This window comes from Lissotriton vulgaris, chromosome 3_1 (assembly GCF_964263255.1).
Source record: "Lissotriton vulgaris chromosome 3_1, aLisVul1.2, whole genome shotgun sequence".
Lineage (NCBI taxonomy): Eukaryota > Metazoa > Chordata > Amphibia > Caudata > Salamandridae > Lissotriton > Lissotriton vulgaris.
Window position 1 is genome coordinate 515827030 of NC_141689.1, and position 24784 is coordinate 515851813.

The window sequence follows — 24784 nt, forward strand, 5'->3', positions numbered from 1 at the left end:
CATTCTGGTTCCAAAGCGCACGCTAGTTTGCAATTTCTTGTACAGCCTTGCGAGAAAGAAAATTATGCGATCAGGTGCTCCTTACTTCAACAAGGTTGGCCATAAAATAGAATGGTCTACCATATCGAATGCACTACTTAGTACTGCAAAGCAGAGGTACTGGGAGCCAGGTTTCGCTTCAGTATATTTCCCGATCAGTAAATCAAGATTAATGCACTGGTCGAGTGTACCCCGACCCTTCCGAAATCCGTACTGGCTATCAGCCAGAATGCCATCCTGCTCAGCCCATTCCTCTAATCTAACAAGCATGACTCTGCTCATAATCTTGACTGAGGAGTCAAGAAGAGAAATGGGGCGATCATTTTTTGCATCAGACCCACTTCCATTATTGTAAATTGGCACTATAATCGATTCTCACCAGGTTGCAGGGGCCTCAGTACACATGGCTGCATTAAAAACGGCTGCCAAAAGTGGTCCCCAAACCATTGGTGCAGCTTTATATACATCTATAGGCACCCCATCCGGGCCCTGGGCTTTCCCTCCCTTACTAGCACTTATGCCCCGTTAAACCTCACTAACTGAAATATCCAGCGGCAAGACAGCCCACCTATTGGGTTCACTACCTACAGTTCTATTTGAGTCAAAAATATTAGAGAAGTGGACTATCCATGCATCACTCGAGACATTAGAGGTTAGCTCAGGTGTCTTTTCGTCCTTAAGGAAAGAAGAGTTAACCGTGGCTCCAAACAAGGTACTATTTGATTGCTCTGCTGCTTGATTGAGGGAATCCCAGGCCTGTTCCTGCAGCTCTCTCTTCCTCTGTTTGAGCACACATTTATATGCCAGTCTCAGTTTAATAATTAGATTATTGTCTCTGGGCTTTTTTAATAGTGCCAGCTTAAGATCAGTTAATGCGGCGGTACAGTGATGATTGAACCAACCCGGTCCATTCCTACGCTGCCCGCTGCTATGTCCCGTGAACTTGGCATCAATAGCTTTGTTAATTTCGTTAAAAGAAGATAAAATCTTCTACTGATCAGATCTGTTTTCCAAAATAAAAAGAATGTCCAACAGGCTCTCCTCAACAATGGAACTGATTAATCCATGGGCCCTCTCTCCTACCCAACTTAACCTTACACCATTGGTCCTGTGTGGTTCTACATTGGTGATTGTGGTACCTACTTTGACTGAGCTACCTGCCCAAAATGTGGTGTCCAAGATGATGCAATTATGGTCACTTAATGGTGTTACATCAATTCTAGGAGGAGCACAGCAAGAGATAATATTAGAAGAGACAATCACATGGTCAATTACAGAGCTAGTATGCCAATTTTTAAAAGTAGGGATGGGTAGACCATTTACATCTTTGCTATACTCCAAAATTTCCAGCTCATAACAGCCCATGAGCTTATGCAATGCTTCTCCATAGCTGTTGTGCCCGAAGAGCAAGACATCCCATCCGGCATTATTAGTAATCCCACAAGCCTTTAGTGATGGCAGTTCGCATAAAGTGATATTAAAATCCCCCACCCATATAAAATCAAATACAACATTTGCTTCCCGACATACATTTTCAATGGCACCAGCTAAGTCTATTACTACTTTAGCCCTGGTGCCATCAAAGATATTATTATAATAATTGATCAGTAGGATGTTATGATCTTTGTCCTCAATAAGCCAAAGAATCTGCACAAGGTCGCCCACAGGTATATACTTTTTTATCACAATTGGCGAAAAATTGATACAAGTGTCAGAAGGCCACCTTTGGCTCTACCTGGTCCCACACCTAGCGCCGGTAAGTTATAGGAAGCAAATCCCTCGTAACTGACCTCATCCCTACGCCATGTTTCCTGGAAACATAAAATGTCGTAGGTATTAATAAAATTTAATCAACCCAAGTCCCTCCCCTTGGATTTTAGTCCTGCCACATTCCAACTGACAATCGTAGTACCTTTACCTCTAGTACCAACACTATCAAGCATCAGACAGTCATTTAGACCCTCACCTTCATTCAGGTTTCTATTCCTTGTATCCCCACATTCCATAAACACACTTGGATCCGCCACCAGCATTGACTCAAGTGTGCTATTTAGCTCAGGAGCCATAATATTATCTTCTATAACATTCACCAGTTTTGACTCAAGTGTGATATTTAGCTCAGGAGCCATAAAATGATCTTCTATAACATCCACATGGGAACTAATGGTCTCCTGGGGTTGGGGCTGGACGACCTGTATAAGTTAGTCGTTCACATCCAAGGAATTTAAGGTTTGAAATCGATTTTGCGTAGTGATATCAGGAAATGGCCCATGAATAAAAGGATAGGGTCTACTTCTTTTACTATCATGAGGGGTAGTGTTAAGGTGACTATAGAAAAAACCAAGTGAGCGGGCACACACGTTATTGTCAGTGATCGGTAAGGAGGCAGCTCTAAGAAGTACGGTGGCATCATGTTGTGAGTATTTAAAATTTCCTATGACACAGTCTCCCCTACACCTCTTCCTGGAGTTCCCTATCCACTTAACCCTTCTGGTAGTTAAAACTTGATCAGAAAATGCAGTCAGGAAACCACATTGTCTATGCAACCAGGATACCGTTTTATTTTTTAAAGATTCATGTATTTCCTTGAGGCTCTCGTTCTCAATAGGAGGTACATTAGTTAAAACTACCACATATGGTGCACAATCAGGGGGGAGATTTGTAGAGCGCCTTCGCCTTACTTCAGTCCATCCCTCCTTCCTTTCTGCTGTTGTTACAACCTGTTTATCTTGGCAGACTGGAGGGGGGAAATTCGGTACAACATTCTCTCTAACACATGCACCCCTCCCAGAAGGGGAATCTTGGTTATCACTGCTATTCTTTGTTGGAGCTGTTAAGCTACCTACTTCATCCATATACTTGTTCAGAAGTCCTCCTAATCTATTAACCTCCGCAGACATCCGATCAAGTTTAGCCACTAGAGGTTTGATAATACCCTTTACCTTTAAGTCAATAACGCTAACTAGGTGATTAAGTTGTTCATCATCCAATTTACAGTGCCATCTTCCACTGTGCAAAAAAACGATGGATTTGGGCCCAGCTCTTTTGACTGGGGGAGTGTGTGACATTGATCCACATTCAGTCCATCACTTGTTGTTTTTGCAATTGCCGCCCTAAGTGCGCTGGGGATGCCCAGACGTGGGTCCCAGGCACTCCACACCACTTGGAGTCAAGCTAGCCGGGCTGATGAGAGGTGTTACCTCGAAACCGGTCCGGTCCTCGGATGCTTGATTCCGTTCTGGGAAGGACATGGCTTTTGTAGTTCGGACTGGACTGTTCCCATGGGGCAACAGGGTCAGAGCTGATTTGCATATCGCCATTGTCTAACCCAGGGTGGTGTGGAGTGCAAAAAAACGATGGATTTGGGCCCAGATCTTTTGACTGGGGGAGTGTGTGACATTGATCCACATTCAGTCCATCACTTGTTGTTTTTGCAATCTTCCACTGTGGCATCATCTTCCTTATCTAAATTTTTAAGGGGGGTAGCTACTTTTTTCCTAGTGGTACGGGTACCCCCGCGTTTGGTCTGGGCTTTCCTGCATGCTCTAACCACTCTGGTCACAGGGGTTGGAGGATGCTGTACTATAGTGTCTATGGAATCATCCAACTCAACTTGGGTAAAAGTAGACTGCTCAGGCATTTCCCTGACAGATACGTCGAGGTTATTGAGATTGCTACTATCACCTAGCACCAGTGAAACAGGGGAAATATGCGTAATGGCGGGTAAAGGGGCACTACTCAATCCTAACGACTGTCGCCTTTCACTGTTAATTTTGTTGACAACCTTAACTAAGTAGTTGTCCAAGGTGCCAGGCGCAAGTGGAGCATTTTGTTTAGACATGTTTAAAGACTAATCAAATAAGAATGTAAAAGACCATATAAAGCTCTCATGAATTGCATGATATAAGATAAACCGCCACCTAGTGGCACAAATCTTTAAAAGAGGCACAGTAGTTATACACAAACCAAATATATTGCAAAGTTTCACTGTGTTTGGGGTATGGGGCCACTTAAGTGTCTATAGGCCAAGGTCTGTGGCCCAGCCCGGCCTCGTTCTGCTCCGGACTGCCCCGCCCTTGTCCCGGGCAGCTCCCGCGCGCGACTCGCGGGCGAGAGGCGTTCCGTTCTTTTCAAACGCCTCCGGGCGCTTGTGCTGGCGTCACTGGTGCGCCCTGACCCCCGGGGCACCTGGATTTTGAAATCCTCAGCCGTTGCCCTCACGGCTTCGGGAGGACAAGAGGACGCGAGGCACAGGAGCTGTTACCCTCACGGCTGGTGCTGCGGCGTGGTGAGTGCCTGAATGTCCGCTATTGCCCCTAACAAGACTTATATTATCTTTTTTTTGATTTCTTGCAGCCAGAGATAAATGGCTACAGTCAGTTTAGCCACTAGGCGTGTGTCTTTCATACATCCATGGAACCAACTCTTCCTTCGAGTCCCCTCACACTGGTGATGCCCCATGCTCAACAGAGAACCACGTGCCCAGCCGCTGACAGGTGACAGGGCTGGGGGAAGGAGGGTCGGGGGTTGGGGGGGTGGTGGGGGGATAGGTGTTCGAGTTGACCTGCATGAGAAATAACATTTTTAGGAAGGCAATGCCAGATCGGTTAAGCTTAAAAACCCCTAGGATATTGGGATTCTTGGCCTTCAGCTATCTTCAGAAAATAAATTACTTTCTGTAAGGAACAGACAGAAGCAGCCAATCACATCTACAGGCTGCAGTACTGCAGTGGACACACAATTCTATCCCATACCAAACTCAGTTTAAGCTTTCCATTATGTGACACTTATCTGATGCAGAAGCAGTTCATTACTGTAGAAGGAACAGGCAGAGAAATAAGATCAAAACAGATGAAAAAAGGAAAAGTAGACTGATCCCACGAGACAATAAGTTAAGTAAAGATAATGCTTAGTTGCGTGGAATCAAATACTGACATAAACAAGCAGGGAAATGATTCAAAGACGAAGGCAAACAATGGCAGGGGAATGAAAAAGAGAGGCAGAAGGGAAAATAACAACATCAACAAAGGAGTAATAGTAAAGAGCAAGGGAAAGAAAAAGAGAATGAGAGAAAGTAAGCAAGATATACGTCTAAAGCTTAACTAAAAAACACTGAACTGGTACTGTAAGTGCTATAGCTCTGCGGGTTTCCTGAAATGCATAGAATAGGTTTTCCACCTTGATGGTATTTTACCAGTTTGCTCTGTATTTTTATGTCCATGCCAAACAATGGCAAAAACAATGAAATCCTCTATTTGTTCAATTTGAAAGTAAACAAAGCCAAACATGTTCTGCATCTTACTGATATACAGAAAGAAGCCTCAGAGTAGTGTTTCTCCTCCCTCGACGCAGAAAAGGTGTATGATAGGGTGGATTGGCGTATGCTGATCTAGGATGTCTTGCAGAAATTCGCTTAGGTGCTAATGTCTTGGCTGAATTTCTGCTCTTTATTCCGCCCTCATGACTAAGTTCAGAGCTAATGGGCAGGTTTCAACCCCCTTTTTTACTCACATATGCACAGGGTAGTCCCCTCCCTTCCTTTCTTTATGACCTTTTTTTTTTTAAATCCTTTTTCAGAAAATCAGAGATCACTTGCAAATATATGGCATCTCATTCGGCTGCGACATTTTTTAGGTGTTTGGCTTTGTGTATGACCTTCTCCATCCCCTCAATGAACCAAGCAAATCGCTTAAAACTTTGAGGCTCTTATCCCTATACTCTTAGAATTCTGAGGAATTGCAGGGCTCCAGATTAAGTCTGAGGGCTTAATCATTGTCAGGGGAAACACCTGGGCAGACTCACTGAACACCACTAGACCCTATAGTTTGTCCACCAACTATCAGTTATCTAGGCATCCGGCTGACACCTAACCTTCAAATATGTGTGAGAACTAACTGTTGTGAAGTTAGCACACCAGTAGTTGGGAGTGGGAGGAGCTAGGGGGCCAGAGGAAGAGGAGGAGTGGACACAGGAAAGGGTTAGTCAGTGTAGGGACAGGGCATGGAGAAGACATGTTAAATAAAGTTCCAGTTATAAGGCAACATAAGTGTGTGTATTTATTGTAGCTGGACGCTACAACTGGCGACGAAGGTGGGATCTCGTTGATTGCAGCCCACGAGACCACCTAGAGACACCCTGCCCCCTGCAGCGTCGAGAGACGAGCTCCGCTGCCTGAAGAAGCTGAGGCCGGCCGAGGAGGGTCAAGAACGAGTGACCGCGGCCCCAAAGACGCTAGAAACTCCAAGTATACCATGACCTGGGAGCGCGGGGACGCTCGGTCGAAGAACCGCCTCAGCGCGATTCCCGCCGGGGGTGTGTCACCCAGCCGATGCAAAACAGGAGTCGGGAGCCCACTCCGACCCTGTCCAGTGCCCCACAGCAAGTCAAGAGGTGCCCTGGTGAAAGGGGCGCTGCCCCGAAGAAACTGCTGCCTAGCGCGATTAAGCGCGCCAAAACCGGAGCCTGCACCGTGAAAGTGCCGACCTCACGCCTGATGCGTGGGTTTTGGCGCGCGATCGGCCGAGAAACGCGGAAAAGTGCTGGGCAAGGCGGGAGCCCACCCCAACCCTACCTGGTCGCTGTGGTGGACAAGGAAGAGTGATTCCTGGAGCGCGCTGTCCTGCAACTGCCGGCCGGTGAGTCTGGAGTGCCTGAATGCAGCGAGAGAGAAACCTCGTGTGACTACATTGGCGGCGGCCATCTTAGAGTCAGGCGCTCGCCAGGACATACCCCTTGGTTATCACAGAGCGGCCATTTTGAAGTCAGGCATCGTAAAAGAAACAAGCATTGGCGACTGAAAGAAACAAGCATTAGCAAATATAACAAGCATTGGCGACAGAAACAAACAAGCATTGGCAAGGAAACAAGCATTGGCGAAGTCAAGTGAGATTGCTGCACAATGACCGACGAAGAGAATGCTCAACCTCCATCAAGTGGGTCGCTTCTACGGGCACCCGCACCTCTCAAGGTGACAACGGGAGGGAGCATGGGTCCCAAATGGCAAGAGTGGCTGGAAGAATTTGAAGACTACACTGCAGGCTCGGATATCGTAGACGAAAAAAAGAAGTTGATTGTTCTGCGCAACCTGGCGGGGCGAGAGATAGTCAAAATACTCAAAGACCTTCCTGCTACCGACGTGGATACTTATGTTAAAGCATGTGAGGTTTTGAATAAAAAGTTTCTTCACAAGCGAAATGTAGACTATGAGCGCCACTCATTCCACTCCGCTCGGCAAGGGAAGGATGAGCCCATGAGTGCCTTCATGATGCGTCTGCGGAGGCTGGCCAAATACTGTGAATTTGATACTTTCTCTACCGATGACGCCATCAAATCTCAAATAATAGATGGATGTTATTCAGATCAACTCAGGAGGCGCCTGCTGAGAAAAGCACATGGACTGGATGAAATAGAGGAAATGACACGAGCCTATGATCAGGCGGAGAAGTATGCAGCCGTCATGGAAACGGAACACAAAGGGAGTCATGAACAGGTGCGACGTGTGCACGCCAAAAGTGACAGTCGGAGAAGCTCAAGTGACAAGCAATGGAGATCGCACACGTCGTCCCGTCAAGAGCAATCAAGATATCAACGACGAGAACCATGGAAGAAGGAGAAAAGATCGGAAAGAGTGAGAAAATGCTACCGGTGTGGGTATGATTACCCTCATGTGGACAGCTGTCCGGCCATGGGCCAGAGATGTCGGAAGTGTGGTCGAACTAATCACTTCGAAGCAATGTGCGGGGAGTACAATAAAGAAAAACGAAATGGTCCCACAGGGACAACTCGGTCTGACACACGAAGCAGAGCCCCAAGAATGTCTCGGTCCGACACTCGAAGGCACTACGCGCGAGCTGTCCAGGATCAGACGGAACAGTCCTCTGGATCATCACATTCTAGCAGAGAGTCACGTCGGTCCAGGTGGGAGCGAAGGTCACCGTCCAGAGAATCCAGACCATCGTCCCGAGACTCGGCATACACCATTGAATATCTAAATTTAGCAGCAGATCCAGACCAGCTCAAGAGATACCCTCGGCTGGATATCAAAGTTGGAAATCACGACACAAAGTTTGTGCTAGACTCTGGTGCATCCCTAAACTACATTCCAGTTACCGAATACGAAAGAATGAGTCAACGACCTCCTCTGACATTTGCACCGGTGAGGGTTTTCACGTGGATGGCCAAGAAGCCACTCCCCTGCCTGGGGAAGTTCTCGACGACCCTGACACACGACAACACAACCATATCAGCGGTCATCCATGTCATCAAGGGCCCCGAAGCAGACTGTCTTCTGAGCCTACCAACCGCTGAACGGCTGCACCTGGTCGAAATCCTTTTCAAGGTCAGCGACCACCAAGATGTGACTCGCCAGTTTCCCGGATTGTTTCAGGGATTGGGCAAATTGAGAGACTGTCAGGTGCGATTACATATCAATGAACAAGTCAGGCCTGTCGCCCAACACCCTCGACGGGTACCATTCCATCTACAGACTGCTGTTGAGGAAGAACTCCAAGACTTGTTAGCTGCGGACATCATCGAGCGCACGGACGGCCCGACTCCATGGGTATCACCAGTCGTTATCGTCCCAAAGAAGGGCACGGCCAACAAAGTCAGACTCTGGGGTCGATTAGGATCGCGGACGGACTTGAGTCCGTCCGCGACCCCAGAGTATGAGGGAACGTCCGCATGGGCTGCGGCGTTCCCTCATGTGCGATTAGGATGTGACCGCCACCCTGGCGGTCACATCCTGGATATTTAACATTGCGGCGGGTGCTGCTTCAAGCAGCACCCGCCGCAATGTTAAAAGTGCATGTGTAACATTTACATGCACAAAGCGGCAGGCACCGCGCGGTGCCTGCCGCATTGTGCATGTAAATGCTGGGGGGTACCATAGGTACCCCCCATGTGCAGCCCCCACCCACCAACACCCTGGGGGCCCGCAACGGGCCCCCAAAAGCAAAAGTACACATGCTTTTCCACGGCGGAAAAACCGCCGCGGAAAAGCATGTTTTCAAATGCATCCTAATTTGGCCGGCGGTGTCTGATAGACACTGCCAGCCAAATGAGAGCTTTTCCGCCGCGGTTGTAATCCGACCGCGGCGGAAAAGCAGCGGACAGAAACCAAGACCCACCAGCCATCGTAATGTGGCGGTGGGTCTTTGGTGAGTCCACAGAGGATTTTCCGCCTCCTCCGGGCCGGAGGTGGCTTCCGCCGGCCCGGAGGAGGCGGAAAATCCTCCATCCTAATCGGCCCCTCTGTGTGGACATGCGCCTGCCCAACACTGCAATAGAAAGAGAACGACACCCGGGGCCACATTTGAGCGACATGATTGCAGCGCTTAATGGAGCCACTGTGTTTTCAAAATTAGATTTGAATAAAGGATACCATCAATTGGAACTAGAAGTGGGGTCCAGATACATCACCACCTTTGCAACCCACCTGGGGTTGTTCAGATATAAAAGACTAAGCTTCGGAGTCTCCTCAGCGGCCAAAATATTTCAAGAAACAATTCGACAAGTCATTCAAAACATTCCTAACACGCTCAACTATAGCGATGACATCCTCGTCTATGGTTCTGACGTTCGAGAACATGACATCGCACTTAATCGTGTCTGCCATGCCCTACTGGCAGCAAACCTGACTCTAAACAAAGAAAAATGCGAATTTCACCAGACCACGCTGAAATTCTTTGGTCATATCTTCTCTGGAGCCGGCATGAAACCTGACCCTGACAAAATTGTGACCTTAAACAACACCAAGAGTCCCCAAGATGTCAGCGAACTCAGGTCGTTCCTTGGAATGGCCAGCTATTGTGCTCGTTATATTAGGGACTACGCCACGATCAGCCATCCCCTCCGCATGCTGACCAAACAGGGTCAGCCATTTGAATGGACTCCCCAGTGTGAGCAGGCATTCAAAGAAATCAAGAAAGCGGTGGAATCAGCGGACCATCTGTCATATTTCAACCCAAAGCGAAAGACTGAAATAACTGTGGATGCCAGCCCTGTGGGGCTTGGAGCGATCCTGGCACAGTACGAGAATGATTCGGATCAACGCCGCATCATTGCCTACGCAAGTCGCAGTCTGACTGACCCAGAACGGGCATACTCCCAGCCCGAAAAGGAGAGCCTAGCTGTAGTGTGGGCATGCGAACATTTTCATGTTTTCATTTATGGCAAACATTTCACTTTAATTACAGACCATCAGGCTCTCATCACTATCTATGGAAATCCAAGATCTAAGATGCCCCCGAGGATTGAAAGGTGGGGCCTACGATTACAGGAATATACGTTCACCATAATTCACAAACCAGGGAAGTCTGAAAATCCAGCGGACTACATGTCCCGGCACCCCCTTCCATCGTCAGCTTCCAAGTCCTCCATCGCAGAAGAATACATTCATTTTGTAACAGATCAAGCTCTACCACCAGCCATACCCATGGAGACCATTCGAGAAAGTACAGCACAGGACGCCATCATGCAGAAAGTCATCCACAGAGTCCGCAACAATCGATGGAGATACGATTCTCAGGATGATACTGCCGACCCCTCGACCCAGCGTGAAATGCAAGCCTTCCGGCACGTGAGTGGTGAGCTGTCGGTCACAACTGATGACATACTGTTGCGAGATCAGAGGATTGTAATTCCCACCAAACTGAGACAAGGAGTGATTGCTCTGGTACATGAAGGGCATCGGGGAATCGTGTCAACCAAAAGAGCACTAAGGGAACGAGTGTGGTTTCCATTCCTCGATCACCTGGTCGAAGCCACCCTGAAGGATTGTCATCTCTGTCAACTCACTAGCAAGAGCGATCCTCCGGCACCATTACAGATGACCACCCTACCCAGTGGTGTGTGGCAAGAAATCGCCATAGACTTTTATGGACCCCTGTCATCGGGCAAATATGTACTGGCCATCATCGATGAGTATTCCAGATACCCCATTGCCTACTTTGTGCCGTCCACTAACACTGCCAGTACTCTCAAAGTACTCGATGAGGTCTTTGCAACGTGGGGGGTTCCCAAAATCGTTAAATCAGACAATGGACCTCCGTTCAACGGAAATGACTTTGCAGTTTTTGCGAAACACCTAGACTTTCACCATCGCAGGATCACACCCCTCTGGCCACAGGCAAATGGGACAATTGAGAGATTCATGGCCACACTCAAAAAGACCTTCCAACATGCTACCGCGGAAGGGAGGGACCTGCAAACAGCACTCAATGAAGTACTTCGAGCCTATCGCACAACTCCTCACGCAACGACTGGCCAATGCCCGGCGACTCTTATGCTGGGACGTCCCATGAGGAATCGCATTCCAACGTGGGATGGAGCCTTGGAAGCATCATTATCTGCGAATGATCTGCGTGAAATAAGAGCCACTGATGAACGCAACAAAGGAAAAATGAAAGCTTACGCAGACCACCGGAGAAGAGCGAGGTCATTATCATTACATGAAGGGGACCATGTTATCGTCAAGCAAGAGATGCAGAAAAAGACCGACTGTCCCTTCAAAGACGAACCATTGGTGGTCACAAGAAGAAAAGGAACTATGGTAACCGCGGAGTCCGAGCAGCGGCGAGTCACAAGAAACATCTCGCACTTTAAGAAATTGCCACCAGATACCTCAAGAACCATGACGAGTGAAATGGACAATCCCAGAGTGGAAGAGCTGCATTCAAATGATCATGAGAACATTGCTCCGATCACTGAGACACTGAGCACCAATAGTCCGAGAGCTAAGTCGCCACGACCTCATCGTGACGTTCGTCCACCCAAGAGACTGATCGAGGAGATGGACTGAGAAGTCAGTATGTCTCATTTGTTTTGTCACAAAGGGGGGAGATGTTGTGAAGTTAGCACACCAGTAGTTGGGAGTGGGAGGAGCTAGGGGGCCAGAGGAAGAGGAGGAGTGGACACAGGAAAGGGTTAGTCAGTGTAGGGGCAGGGCATGGAGAAGACATGTTAAATAAAGTTCCAGTTATAAGGCAACATAAGTGTGTGTATTTATTGTAGCTGGACGCTACACTAACTTTAACCTTTTTATGTGCAAGGCCAAATCTTTACTAACAGCACATAAAAGCCACTCTCTCTCCTGCGTGGGATGCATCTCCACAGTCAACATTACTTGAATACCTTGCATCCTATATTTATTTCAAGCTACGCCTCTCCCTATCCAGAAAGAAGGTATCTCACACCTACAGGCGATTTCCATGAATTACATATGGGCAGAAGGCCGATCGAGACTTGCCGTAAAGACCTGCAGGAGACGTCCCAAGCAGGGTGGGCAGAGGGTCCAGAGCCACGTTCTTTACTACCAAGCCTCACAGCTTCGTTACATGAGCAAATGGCGGAGGGGAGAAATAGACAAGCAATGGTGTTATACTGACCAAAACCTGGTGACCAGGCCTTTGGGTGGAGCGCCAGGGGTTCCTAAAAGCATTAGAGGCCGGCTGTGATATGCCTCCCTGATTACCTTGGCCACACTTGCTGTGTGGGTCTCTATTGCACTCAAAAAAGGCCTTACCTCTTTTCCCTCCCCGCTCATGCCCACTGTAGTAAACACAGACTTCCCGCCAGGCATGTCAATTTGCGACTTTGGTTAAGGAGGCCTGAGGACTGTTTTCGTCTTCAAGGCTTCTATATAGATGGTAATCCAAAATCATTTGAAGATCTCAAATGTGAATATGATATCCCTGAATCTGAGCGCTTCAATTATTTTCGAATTAGACATTTAATAAAGCCGATGCACAGGAACCCTCATTCCTTTGGAAAAATTCCTCCAACATCTCTTGTCGACTAAACAACTGGCCTTGCAAATCTATCACATACTTTTTTTTTTACATTGTGTTTATTGAGTTTATCATCTGGGGGGTCATTACTTTTGCGCACATGCGCCTTGTTTGCTGTTGGGGCATTTCTTTGAGCCCATACCTTGTGCCTGCATTACCACCGCTACCCGCATTGCTGCCCAAGGTCTCCTCCCGCCGCCGCCGCTCCACAACATCCTGAGCGCGGCCGCAGAAGGGGGAGACCTGCCTGCCTGGGGACACGGACTACCAGTCCCAGCTTGCTTTGCGGCCGGAAGCCGCCTTCACCCGCGCCAGGATGTGCTTTAAATTCAGGATAACCCCGCGTCGCTGGATCGCGCACGGGTCGCTTGGCTAAGCCCAGGCAAAGGGCGGGCCATTTTGTGGCCGTTCGGTGGCTGAAGGTGGCTGGGCTGGGCCCATTCTCTTGAACCTACTAAAGCCATCGCCTTGTTACGTCCCTCTGCGAAAGTAAGGTTGTCCTGTATTTATATTGTTCACTCATTGCACTCTAATGGAATGTGTACACCTCCACCAAATATAGGAGCTATCTTTCCACCGGCATAATTCCCACAGACTATTTTATGCCGCTGCCAAGCACAGTGATTGCCCCCCTGTTGTTTCTTTGAGTGAATTCACCAGCTGAGTGCCGCCGCCGTGGGGAGATTGTCTGGGGCCTCGAATTGTTACCATTGCATGCTGCTTATGAGCCGATAGTAACACCTGGCTGACTATCTCCCATGGCTACTACCCCTGAAACAACCACGCTGGCCAACGCAGGGGGAAATAGTAGAGGCACACTGGATAATTATTTTAAAAAGGCTGCCTCTGATATGGAAAGGGAGTGCGTACTGGCCGAACGTAGGGCAGAGCGACGTCGCTCTATTGAATGTATTAAAAGTAGACCTCCTTTGCTTTCACTACCTCAGATTAGTCCATCTGGTACAGTTCTGGTCACTGAAAATGAGGACCTGTTATCTACGCAGGGTATTCCCATACTTTTGCGAGACACACCCCTTATATCGGTTGCTCCTAACAGTATGGACAAAAACATTGTATCCAACGTATCCATCTCTAGTAACTTTAATATGGGGATAGAAGTTATATCTGACACCCCTCGAGTAGTAGCTGAGACTATCAAAAAGAAGGTTGGGAAATCGGAAGTGCCCAAAGTTCATGTGCCCAAAGTTCATTGTCCGCCACCAAATAAAAGACGGAGGAGGGGTGGTGTTCCACAAAGAGGCAAGATTAGCCATTCTGACTTTGGCAAAGGCAGAAAGGCTAGTGTAACACCTGCACCTACTATAAAGGCTAGTTTAATACCAGACCCAACCCAAATGGTCCCCCAAGAAACATCACCAACTTTAAAAACCCCTACACTGATTGCATCTACAACTGGCCTAGCATCTCCCAGGAACTGCACGTTCAAGGAACAATCGCCTGCTGTCTATCTCGATAGCATTGAACATCTATTTAGGTCATTTACACTACCCATACTAGAGAGGTTGAAGAGGGTAGAGCAATGGCTAGGGGACCTAGAAACGGCCATTATCAACAAAGCCGGCCTATCTAAAGATCCTGTAAAGCCAGTCCCACCACCTGCAGCCGCAGTGCCATCTCCTACCCCTGCTATCCAAAAGGCTCTAAATCCTTCTAGTCATTCTGCGAATCGAAACCAACAGGGGGTAAATTTATCTAAACCGGCCCACCAACCTGTCCCTAATGAAACCTCAAAGGGGGTGAAAACATCCGCCACTGGAAACAAGCAGGAGGTAAGGGGGAGGGCAGCCCCAGCTAGAGCAGAAAACCACAGGGGTCGCCAAGTTGAATTGCCTCCAGAAGCGGTCCCATATGTGGTTGTACTCACGGGTGTCCCCACATTAGAGGATGGCAGGAGGGAAGGCTTCTCTCAGTTAAAAAACAAAACCATGCATTGGCTCAGCCAGAACAGACCGCTCCCTTGCAACATCAATGGTGAGATTGTGCATGTGCGGCACTCTCCTGGTTGGGGAGCCGAGAGAAAGATATCAAGGGCTATCTAATAGTCATGAACTTCAGAGATCCTGGTGCGGTCAGAAACATTTTAAATTGGATGCCAGGGAACGTTGGTAAAACCATCGTTCCCTGTGATCTGTCCTATTTTTACCCAAGATCTCTGGTGACTCCTATAATGTGTCCAGGGGTTCCTTCTGGCCCACTGATTAATACACCGATAACATTTAATAATCAGTATATGTTGCATGCGCCCAATCCTATGATTCCTAAAAATGCATCTGGATGGGACACTGTACCTTACAGGGGACATAGTAATAGCTTTAGGGGGATGGACCGCTTGATGGGAATCAGGGGAATGGGCCATTTGTTGCCATTTACCCCGCTGGAAGTCGCTAACAGATTTGAAGCCTTTTCAGGTTTTGATGACTGCGACTGACGGTCGGGGTCCCCTATTAACATGTCTCCGACTGGCGAGACCAAAGACATAAAAGCAAACTTAAGCTCCCAAAAACAAATTTTGGTTCCTGCACAAATCACTAGCACGCAGGAACCTTATAACGTCATAGATTCTCAGCCTCAATCACAAGTACTAGTGGAAGAATTAACATCAATTCCCCAGTTGGCTAATATCCCGGGGACAACTCCCAGTGCCCCATCGGAATTGACTCCTGTAACAGCTATTGACCCAACACGGCTAATTAGCACTGAAACTTCCGGAAGCATAATTTCATGGAATACAGCGGGTCTTGCCTCAAAAATCAACGACGCAGCCTGGCAATCAATAACTATGACTCACTCCATCATAGCTCTCCAGGAAACATGGGCCATCGACCAATCCCATTTGTTAGGATATAAAACTTTTTTTACCCCGGCAGTTCCTAGCAAAAAGGGTAGACATAAGGGAGGGCTGTCTATATATTTGTCGATTCACACCAGCCCTATTGTCCTCAAGATTATTTTGGACTGTGCATACTATCAAATACTAGTGGTAACATGGGGCTCTTTAAAAAATCTAGCTATAGTTAATTTCTATAATAACATCCCCACAGTCCACTTGGAAACCATCATCAAGAAATTGTCAGGCACCCTTAAGAACATCGAGGATAGCTGCGTGGGGGATATGGCTATTATGTGGGTAGGGGATTTTAATTGTCCCTTATGTCCAATGAGCCTACAGGGTGTGTGTGGCTGGGAAGACGAAAACTTGGGGGCGTCTAGTCATTTTGCCCACACAAAACTAGGGGACATGCTTAATAACTTACTAGTGGAGCATTCCATGGCATTTATTAATGAGGCTTGCTCCCGCCCCAAAACATTTACTCCCACTTTTAACGCAAGAGGGGCAAAATCAATTATTGATTTTACTCTACTTTCGTCACGTTATGCCCCACTGGTCACTAAATGGGAGACACTTACTAGTGGTATTAGCGATCATTACCCTATTTCAGTCACCTTTAAACTAAATCTGGAAGTGCCATCCCATAATACTCATTGTGATTATGACCGTAATCCCATTCTTGGTCAGCAAAATGGATTTTGTATTAAATGGGAGAAGGTAATCCCAGCTAGTTTTCTAAAAAACCCAGTGATCAGTTCCCAAAAGGAAATTAATACGTGCCTGACCCTAGAAAAGGACGAAGATCTTGTTTTGGATTCTTTCAATAAAATTTGCTGCTCAATTAAACAGCTCCTGACCAGAAACCCGCGTAATGTAGTTAAGAGAACCCCTGGGTGGTTTGACCCAAATTGCACTAGGGCACTCAATGAGGGAACTTAAACAAGCATCACATGTTACCCCAATAGTTAGAGCACAGGTACAAACGGCTAGGCGTAACTATAGTGTCGCCCTTGCTAGAAGGAAGAAAGACATAAAGGCTGAAGCTTGGACAGCCCTTCACGCTGCCTCAGTACAAAAGGACACTGTTGCCTTTTGGAAGGCTGTGAATGCTCCCTTCTACCAAGATGACCAGGGTCCACGTTTAGATAACGCTATCACGGCTCAGGAATGGATGGATCACTTCCAAGCCCTCTATGGCATGCTGGTTCCGCCTGCGACTTCCCCCGTAAACAGCAATAATCGCTGAGGGACCAGATCTCTCGTTTCCCTTAGATATTCAGTTTGAACTGGAGGAGGTCTATAAGGCCTTAATGGAAAGTTCAGCTTCCAAAGCACCAGGACCCGACTGTGTCCCTATTGATGTGTTTAAAACGCTTCCGGACCGGTTGGCCCCTTTACTCACTAGAGTCCTGAATTGCATAAATAAAAGAGGTTTCATCTCGACATGAAAGGAGGCAATCCTGGTCCCGATTTATAAAAAGGGGGACAGGAATGATCCTGCCTGCTATCGTCCCATCTCTTTGTTAGATGGCTTTATGAAGATGGCAGGTAGGGTCATTCTCGCCCGCATTCAGGACTGGCTGGAAGGCCAGGAAGTGTTATCGCCTTTCCAGTATGGGTTTAGCGGAGGGCGGGGGACAATTGAGCAGGGGCTAAATCTCTCCTTAATTGTCTCCAAATATATACATACAAAGAAAACCAACTTATACGTGACATTTGTGGACCTCAGCTCTGCATTTGATTGCGTCTTGCATGACAATCTTTGGCAGACTTTAAGGGACATCGGTTTGGACAACCAAATAATTGTTTTCATCAGAGAACTTTATGCTGGGGCAGGTGCACGTGTAAGATACGGCCAGAGGGGGGAATGTACTGAGCTTTTTAAAATCAATAGAGGGGTAAGGCAGGGTTGCATACTAGCTCCAGTGCTATTTAACCTCTATATCAACGGGGCGGGTTCTTGCTTAACACAACAGTATTATGTTTATCCTGTAATCAAAGGCAAATCCATCCCCATTCTATTGTATGCTGACGATGCGGCTATCCTCTTGCAGACAATGGTGGGCCTTCAGAAAGCCGTACAGACCTTCTCAAATTTTATGAAGTCCAGGGGCTACGTGTAAATGTCTCTAAGACATTTACCATGTCGTGCGGCCCAAATAAACAAAGAACACCATGTCCAATTATTCTAGATGAAAAGCGGGTGGAGTTAGCCGACATCTTTTGTTATTTGGGGGTTCACTTTGACAGGCAAGGCACGTGGAAGCCCGCTGTGAATGCAAGGGCCCTAACATTTAATAGAGCATCTGGTGCTCTTATGAGATTCGCAAAAGAAATAGGGAATGGACCAGTCAGGGAGCTCCTTCAAATATTTAAAGCTAAATGTGTGGCCACTGGTACTTATGGGGCGGGCATCTGGGGCTGGCAGCAAGTGGAGGCAATACAGCGAATCGAGAACAGGTTCCTGCGATTGTTATTAGCTACATCGAAGAACACTGCTATATATGCCTTACACGCCGAAGTTGCCCTCCTTCACATCACGGATATTATAAAACTAGCCCCTGTTTTACTTTGGCACAATGTCTGGACTAACACTGCCACAGAACTGAATAGAATCATTATAGAGGACTGTTTAAGCTGTTGAGGTTCCGTGAGAATCGTAATGACGTTTTTGACTCGTTCGGATATGGACGAGTTTGGTATCGATGAACCGCAAATGACGAGTTTAGTGGGTGTACGCGTTTTCGCTATTCTACGTTACACCATTCGTCTTATTCGTGGGATTCTTCATCTGAACCCACAGGTTCCATTTTAGATACGGCATCCATTTAGTTTCTTGCCCTCAAGTAGTCAGCGAACGGACACTGTCCGCTTCGTGACCCTGGGATTCCCAAGCTCTTGCGGAAGACAAGTGTTCCTTTGAGGGTGTCTTTATGATGAGGGGGATGACACTGCAAAGGCAGATGGCTCCGCTCGAGGCTCATCTTGCGTGCCGGTCTATTGTTTCAGTCGTGCATGCATTAGGCACGAATCCTTTGATCCTGCAATCGTGCTTCCGATATTGCCCCCCTACACTCTTTTTCAATCTGTTGTCTATCTTTGTCTTCCTTGCACCTGTTTCTGTCTCTTCTCTTAACTCGTTTACAGCCAGAATGGAATGTACTTAATGGTGAGATAACGTACTTTTACAGTTGGAAACCGGCGATGCTACTGTAATTATGTTCCGGGCTCTTGAATACATGAAAGCAACCCTTTTGAAGTTTTCTGTGGGAACTGAGCTGTTACCTTTTGTTCGCCATGTTGTGCTATGACTAAAATATGTATAAAAGGAGCGATCCACTGTTGCAATTCGAAGCAGTCTCTCAGAACCTACACTACGTGTACTTCTTGTGATTTCTGTATCCCTGCAGTAAATAAACCTTGATCTTTGACGCCGAAGGAAGTGTCCCGTGTCTCTGTGATTTGTACGCCGGAACAGGTAACCCACAAAGGTTTCAGGTGTTGTTCCCTGGCACCGCTGGGCCTTAGAATAGCCCAGTCCTTCAGTTGGCGCCCAACGTGGGGCGACATCAGCGGTACCGGTCCAAAGCCTGACGATCGTGAGGAACTTCGTGTGAAATCTCCGAGGGAAGGTGCACCCCGCTTCATCGATCCTGTTGTCGAAATAAGTGGTCCGAAGACTTTTCCCGCGAAGATTCCCGCCTCCTGACGGCTGCGACGGACTGATGCCCTGACTGTCGACCTGTTTTGGCGCCTGGCGTAGTCCTTTGTACAGCAAGACGATAGACGGGCCTTCCTGGTGACGCCATTGCTCTTTCAGTTAAGTATTTGTGGGTCGCTCCCATAGTCCTTGGTTGTTGTTGTTGATACTTGGTTGTTTGCATGGTTCCATTGCATTTGTGGTTCTGAGTTGTTGGGTTTTATTTGCCGATTGCAATTGCCAAAAACCGAGGGTCTTGCATTTTTGCGAGGACATCGTAATTCGATAACCCTTGAAGTTTGTAAACTCGGTTAGTGTGCACGATGCCTGGCCGTAGTACTTTGTTTGGTTTCCTTAAATGTTGCGGTACGGATTCCTGGTTGGAGGACTCATGTCCGATACCTCCAGTTGGAACTCCAATTTGTGAGCTCTATAGTCGTCACGGAGTGGGTCCTATCGTATATAATGATTATTGGATCCGCTATACTAAAAGTGATGGTGTCCTTAGTTGGCCACCCCATGGTAGTTTCGAAACTGCAATATTAGATAATCTTGAAGCAAAATTGTTTAAAAAGAAAGCTAGGCCGGCCATGTTTGATTCCTTTCGGTTATGGCGCAAAGAGGCCAAGCAGAAAGAAATCAAACAGATTAAGAAAAACAAGAGAGAAGGTATCATTACGGTGATGAGAAATGCGGAGCAGTTTCAGCGAGACAAAGAAGAGAAGGAAAAGGAAGTTTTTGCTAGACTGCAACATATGGCGGTGGATAAGTGTTATCCCGTTTTACCGTCAAGTTCTGATAAGAAGGGAGAAGAAGCGGTAGAGGACCCTTTGCTGTCCTATCTCCTGAGATCACAACCTCCATACGCACAGGATACTACAGCTCCTGTGGTTCCTCCTGTACCTCAACCTGTTGTTCCGGCAGCTGCTGGTCAGCCTGCCGTTGGTCCTGTTCTCCCGAATCCTCTTGTTCCTCAAGTTGTCCCTGCTCCCATACCTGCCCTTCTTCCTACTGCTCCACTGCCTATACCTTCTCAGTCTATCGTTCCCGCTACTTCTGCTCTTTTGACTACTCCTACTGCTCCTACGTTTAGCCCTCATGTTGTTGCCCCTGTACTTCTCTCCTCTTCTCCTTCTGTCCGTAGTCGCATACCTAATGCTGTTGCTAATCTTTACTCTCCATTTGGACCGATCCTTGGGTCCGATGTTTCTGATGTCTCTCAGAGACGAAGTCAAATTCCTGGTGGTAGGGAAAGTGAGACGTTAGTGAAAATGACGCGTAAATGGATTAGGCATCCTGCTAAATACACCCTGCGCGTAGTTTTCGAGACGTTCTCTCAGTTTAATGAGCCCACACAAAGATTCGTGTTTGAGGAAATGTGTAAATCCTTACGAGAGGAGTGGGATAATGATGAGGTAGACAATGTACCGCCCGAAATGACTGAACTCCAGAATCAGTTTTCGAACGGTATGATTGTGGGTAGTAATGTTCGACGTGCTTTGGAGCGTCTCTTATCATTTCGATCTACAGTACAACCTTGAGTATTGTTTAATGACGACACTGAGGAGTGGATGGCACAACCTGGTCAGTATCCCATGCGAGAAGTTCCCCTGGTGTGGATGCCAGGTGATGCTGCTGCTAACCCTGCAATTCCGCCACACTTCCAGAGAGTCTGGATACACCTCCCGTGGAAACGATCGGAAGTTTTGTAAGTGAAACAAACGTTGCCTGACCCCCGGAAAAATCCGGCAGGTTATTATAAGGAGTTATCCCAACTTGTGGATGCTACTGTTATGAACCTCGCCGATATTGATATGTTGTTCGGTAACGTAGTACCTCAACCAATTTGGGCAAAAATCCGTCAAGAGAATCACGTAGTTGAGTTAGGCGGTGATTGGGCTGCTCTTGCGGCGGCTGACGGACGACAAGTTGGTGGGGCTAAGCCTGAACAGCTCATTACTGATCTGCCCCAGAGGATTATTACAATTATGAAGACACTTATGCCAGCAATGAGAGTTAACTGGGATAAATTGTCTGCGTGCAAGCAAAAGAAAGACGAGAGTGTCTCCGATTTCTTTACCAGATTCGAGGAGGCATTCATCGATCACAGTGGTCAGGATATGAGCACTGAGGGAGGTCAGCGACTGTTTGTCGATAAATTTGTGTCGAATCTGTTGCCTGAACTCAGCAACAAATTGAAGAATTCCGAAAGTTCGTGGGCTGTTTCTACCACCGCTCAAATATTAGCCACGGCTCAATATTACGAAAACAGAGAAAAGGAAGAAAGTGATCGTGCAGATAAGAAAACGAAGGATCTTAAGAGTAAGGTTTTGTTACAGCAAGCGTATCCTCTGCGCTCGAATCAAAATGACTCACAGCAGCAAAATCGATCGCAATCACAGTCTTCTAGGACTCAGTCGCGTACTGACTGCTCTACAACGAGATCTATTCTTGGGTATAATCAATGCGCATATTGTAGAGGTGAAGGCCATTTGAAGTTTAATTGTCCGGTTTTACGTGAACGAAATAATGGCGTTTCGGCTCGAGGAGGTCGTAGTGGTCCTCAACAGGCATCTCGTGGTAGAGGTCGCGGTACCTCTCAAAATCAGAATGAGCGTTCTACTACTTCATCAGACTCGAACAATTGCTTTGATCGACGCGATTCATCGTCTGGCAGATCTGCACAGTATCATGTGGACGACTATTATGTCGAGCATGACATTGATGATGGTAATTACTAGGACAGCCACAGACAAAGAGAGGGAGTAGTATCAGTTCCGGTTGATCAGAGAGGGCCTTACGTTGCAGTTGCCACATCGGGCGTAGTTGAGCCTTTTCTGTTGGACACTGGTGCAGCGAAAAGTTCCATCATGCATTCAAAACTCCCTGGCGCACCTTTGTCTGGTTTAACGAATGTTTCCGTTGGATTCTCTGGCGCCCCGGTTAGCAATCCGGTTTCTAGCCCTTTGCCCCTTACAATTGGGCCTCGTGAGCTAGATGCTCCTTTGATTTTAACTACTGGTTGTGGTGAGAATCTTTTGGGCCTGGATTTGTTGAAACGGTTATATGCGACTCTGTATTGTTCTCCTGCGGGAGTGGAGCTTACATTGGGTCAGAGAGTGATCTCTCCTATGTACTTGTCAACTGATAAGCTTCCACCGGAATTGAGTTCTCTTCCTGAGTCTTTATGGGCAACAGGTCCCAATGACGTGGGCCTGCTGGACATATCACCCTATGTTGTTCAATTGAAATCGAATGTGCGATTACCACGTATCCCCCAGTATCGTATCTCTCTTGATGGTGATCGAGCGCTATTAGCGATCATTTATGACTTGATCAAGAAGGATGTTATTAAGGAAACTCGGAGAAATGTGTGTAATAGTCCTGTGTTACCTATTTTGAAACGAACTGATCCATCCAAGCCTCCTGTGTATCGTTTTGTCATTGATTTAACGAGAGGTAAATAAAATTGTGATTTCACAATTTCCTGTGGTGCCTGATATTACGGCTTTACTGACTCTGATTCCAGCCTCTGCCTCTTGGTTCTCAGTAATCGATTTGAAGAAGGCTTTCTTTAGCATTCCGATTGCTGAGGAAAGCAGAGATCTATTCGGCTTCTCATTAGGTGGTCGCAGCTTCAGGTTTAAACGCGCTCCTCAGGGCTACTGTGAGAGTCCATCGATCTACAGCCAAGCTCTTAAGAGTCAACTTGACGCGTTTGTGTTACCAGCTGGTGCGGCTTTGATTCAGTACGTTGATGATCTGTTGGTGGCTGCTGACACTAAGCAGATTTGCAAAACTGCTACAGTATCGCTGTTACAGCATCTATGTGACTTACATCACAAGGTGTCACCTTCTAAGCTGCAGTATTGTTGTCAGCATCGTCCATGTGCATATTTTTCCTCGACCTTGGATCCAGTAGCCAGAGCATTGCCAAGTTGTCTAAGAGAGACAGCGGCAGCTGCGGTGACCATCCGGCAATCTGCAGGATTGGTCATGGATAATATGCTTACGGTGATGGTTCCGCATGCAGTTGACACTCTCTTAAATCGAACGAAAACTCAGCACTTGACGAGTGCAAGGTTGTCTGGTTATGAGTTGACGCTTTTGGCAAGTCATATACAAATAAAGCGTTGTAATGTGCTGAACCCGGCGACTTTGTTGCCGATTAATATGGAATCAGATGATGTACCACCACATGATTGTTATCTACGAACTGAAGAAGAAACGAAGGGTCATGTTGACCTAAAAAACACTCCATTGGCAGACCCCGATGGTATTTTGTATGTTGATGGTTCGTGTTTTAAGTTGCCGAATGGCGATGTGACGACTGCGTATGCTGTGGTGACGTTGAGTACGGTTGTGGAAACTGCGAGATTGAGTCAGAATTCAGCGCAAGCGGCAGAGTTGATTGCGTTGAAAAGAGCGTGTGTTTTGTCTAAAGGAAAGCGAGTGAATGTGTTTACAGATAGTCAATATGCATTTGGCGTTGCACATAGCTTTGGTCGATTGTGGAGAAAAAGAGGATTTATGACATCGCATGGCACGAAGATCCAACACGGACAGCTCGTGAACTATCTTTTGGACGCACTTACATTGCCCAAGCAGGTGGCAATCATCAAATGCAGCGCGCACCGAAAGGTTACGGATGATGTTGGTCGTGGTAACGCGTTTGCGGATGAGATTGCTAAGGAAACAGCTAAGAATCTTGCAACCCGAATGTACGTTACGAGTTCAGTAAGGTGGCCGGCGGAGACTGGTATGTGTGAGGACACTGTTGAGAGTATGAAAGCGATTCAGAATGAGGCTACCGAGATTGAAAAGACTAAGTGGAAAGAAAGCACGGGAAAGTTAGATGCGCATGGATGTTGGATTGATTTGTCGGAATGTCAGAGGTGGATGTTACCGGATGCATATGTGCTAGCCGTTGTGACTATGGCTCACGGCTTGTCACATATTAGCGTGAAAGGTATATGTAAGTTATTGTCTCCTGTATGGAAGAATGATGGTATTGCTAAGTGTGCTGAGAGGGTGGTTAAGAATTGTATGGTATGTATGATGTATAATCCTGGCAAGGGCACCCCCACTCCACCTAGCCATTTTGCTCCTCCTACATGTCCCTTTGAAGTCATCCAATTGGACTTCATCCATATGGAGAGATGCAATAACCTGAAGTACGTTTTGGTTGTGGTTTGCGCGTTCTCCAGATGGATTGAGGCCTATCCTCTTAAAGATAATACTGCCCTGTCCACCGCGAAAGTCCTACTGAAGGAATACTTTCCTCGGTATGGAATGCCACGGATTGTATGGTCGGATAACGGATAACGGAAGTGAGTTTGTGGGGAGTGTGATGAAGAGTGTGTGTAAGGGCCTTGGAATTCGACAAAAATTCCATAGCGCCAATCA